Source organism: Schistocerca piceifrons, unplaced genomic scaffold (assembly GCF_021461385.2).
Source record: "Schistocerca piceifrons isolate TAMUIC-IGC-003096 unplaced genomic scaffold, iqSchPice1.1 HiC_scaffold_985, whole genome shotgun sequence".
Lineage (NCBI taxonomy): Eukaryota > Metazoa > Arthropoda > Insecta > Orthoptera > Acrididae > Schistocerca > Schistocerca piceifrons.
Window position 1 is genome coordinate 52,501 of NW_025729261.1, and position 2,500 is coordinate 55,000.

Consider the following 2,500-nt stretch of genomic DNA (forward strand, 5'->3'; position numbering starts at 1 on the left):
TGGCAGTCTCCGTGGCATTGCAGCCAGCGCGGCATCTGGTGTCACCTTCCCTCCCACGTAGCAGCCGTGCCCGAGTAGGTAAGGCATTAATCCGGACACGCAGGCATGAGATGTAGTCGCGGCCGGTTACGAACTGCCGCGTATTGGAGACCCAGCAGTGCTGCCCTGGTGTTCGGGCAGACTCTCGTAGCGCAGCGCCGTCGACCGACGAGTGCAGGCGGTCGGCCCAACACCGGCCCAACTGGTAACTGGACTTTATAACTTCCCCCTGCCATTGCAGGGCGTGGTCCAGTTGGTGAATTTCTCGCTGGATTAAGTCCTGGGAAGAATCGTCCGCTGCCGCACCCAGTCCCTGCATCTTCGCCAATCTTCTCCTACGAAGAAGAGGGCCCAGCCAGCGGGCTGCAGGCACCCCCAAGCCCCCATGAGAGATGGGGGCGTGGAAGTAACCGACCGGCGTATCTGCTGGCAGGTGCAACCAAGATCGAACAGCTGCACGAACACAGACGTCAAGGGAAGAGAGGGCCCCAAGACGAGTCCTCCCCAGGGCGAGACCATGGAAAATACCCGGGAGGATAACAGAACGCAGGGCAAAAAGCCGCTGCTGAGGTTTGAGTGGTGCACGCTTGATGATGTTCATCTGCTTCTCGACCTCCCGCCGGGGATGAAAAAGACTGCGTCCGCACGTGGAAAATTGCAGGCCTAGATACTTGAAAGTATCTCCCATCGCCAGTGCTGGGATGTTGTTCCCCCCAGCACGAAAGATGACAGTCTCGTCGACCTTGGTTTTCTTCTCCCGGCCTGATGAGACAAGGGCGAGAGAAAAACACTTCCGTGGGTTGACCTCGAGCCCGAGATCCCCCAGGGCCGACGTGGCGATGGTGAGAAGTTCCTGCAACCCATCACGAGTCTCGGCAAACAGCAGGAGGTCATCGGCGAATGCAGCCGCATTTATCCGCCGTCCAAGAATGCGTGCACCAATATGAGCAGGCAGGCGAGACAAGAGAATGTCAATGGACATGTTGAAGAGGATAGGAGACAGCGGGTCACCCTGCCGAACACCCCTCGAAGGCCGCACTAGATCTGACGACTTCCCATCCGCGCAGATAACCGTCGATCCCGCCTCATAGCATCCCTGGATGTAGTCAACAAACTCGACCGGCAAACCGTGGGCCCTTAGCACCGGGCCAAGGGCACCATGGGCAAGCGAGTCGAAGGCCTTTGACACATCCAGAGATGCCAAGTACAGCGAGCCGGCAGCTCGGCACGCCTGGGTCATCGCCAGATCTAGAAGAAAGGTGTTGTGAAGCATCCCATCCTGAGGGATGAAAGCCCGCTGGCGACCGTCCAACACACAGTAGCGCATCAGGCGGCCAACCAGAACCTTGTGAAAGGCTCTGGTCAGCACCGAGCAAACTGTGATCGGACGAAAGTCAGCAGGGGATGCTGCGGCGGTCCTCTTGGGCAGCAGGGTTGTTCTGGCCTGAAGGAGTCGGGAAGGAAGGGAGCGGGAAAGGAGGAGGAAATTAAGGATCTTGAGGAGAACCTCCCGGGGAAGGCGACGCAGTTGTGTCGGCGTGAGGCCGTCAGGACCTGCAGCAGAATTGCGAGGCGGGAGAGCAGCGGTGGCTTCTTCTGCAGAAATGGGAGCCCAGAGGTCACGGAAGGGCACCCTCTTCGAGAATGGCAGCAGCTCATCGGACAGACCCTCCCCACGCGGAGGTCGGGACCTGACACGTGGTGGAGAGAAGAGGTCTGTCCAAAACTCAATCAGCCCTGGGATGGATGGTGGCTGATGCAAGAGTGTGCCATCGAGAAGTCCGTTGATACAGCGTGCTCCGTTCTTCTTGAAAGCACGCTGGACCACCGCATACTCCCATCTCCTGCGTGCACGCTTCCGCTCTGGGGGCTGTTGGGTCCGCATACTTGCAGCTTGGTGGACGGCTGGCTCCCTGCTGCCTACTTCATCGAGAACAGACAGCAACATAGCCTGGATTGTTTCACGGCTAGTGGTGGGACCCAGAGCCACGAGATCATCAAGCGAGCGGAATCGGCGGTCTGATTGGGGAAGTTCTACTACAAATGACCAGATGGCTAGGTCAACATCTTCCACTCGAGGTGGAGACTGTGGCAAAGAATGACTGACTGCTGGCTCGCTAGGAGGACCCTGAAGGCCGCGATCCACGCTAGTGAGCTCGGTGACAAAATTCGCAACTTAAGAGAGTCATAGTTACTCCCGCCGTTTACCCGCGCTTGCTTGAATTTCTTCACGTTGACATTCAGAGCACTGGGCAGAAATCACATTGCGTCAACACCCGCTAGGGCCATCGCAATGCTTTGTTTTAATTAGACAGTCGGATTCCCCCAGTCCGTGCCAGTTCTGAGTTGATCGTTGAATGGCGGCCGAAGAGAATCCGCGCACCCGCGCGCCCCCGGAGGAGCACGCTAAGGCGGACGCGGCCTCGCAGCAAGGAAGATCCGTGGGAGGCCAAGGCACGGG

At 58.4% G+C, this 2,500-nt stretch overlaps 1 non-coding gene across 1 annotated transcript in view; it reads right to left on the bottom strand.

Moving 5' to 3' along the window:
- The window catches only part of LOC124774788, a 7,121-nt gene that overhangs the window by 2,023 nt on the left and 2,598 nt on the right, over nucleotides 1–2,500 (bottom strand). Inside the window, exon 1 of the ribosomal RNA XR_007015501.1 lies at nucleotides 1–2,500. This exon is cut by the window's left edge and continues 2,023 nt beyond it; it is cut by the window's right edge and continues 2,598 nt beyond it. This is a non-coding gene — a ribosomal RNA (large subunit ribosomal RNA).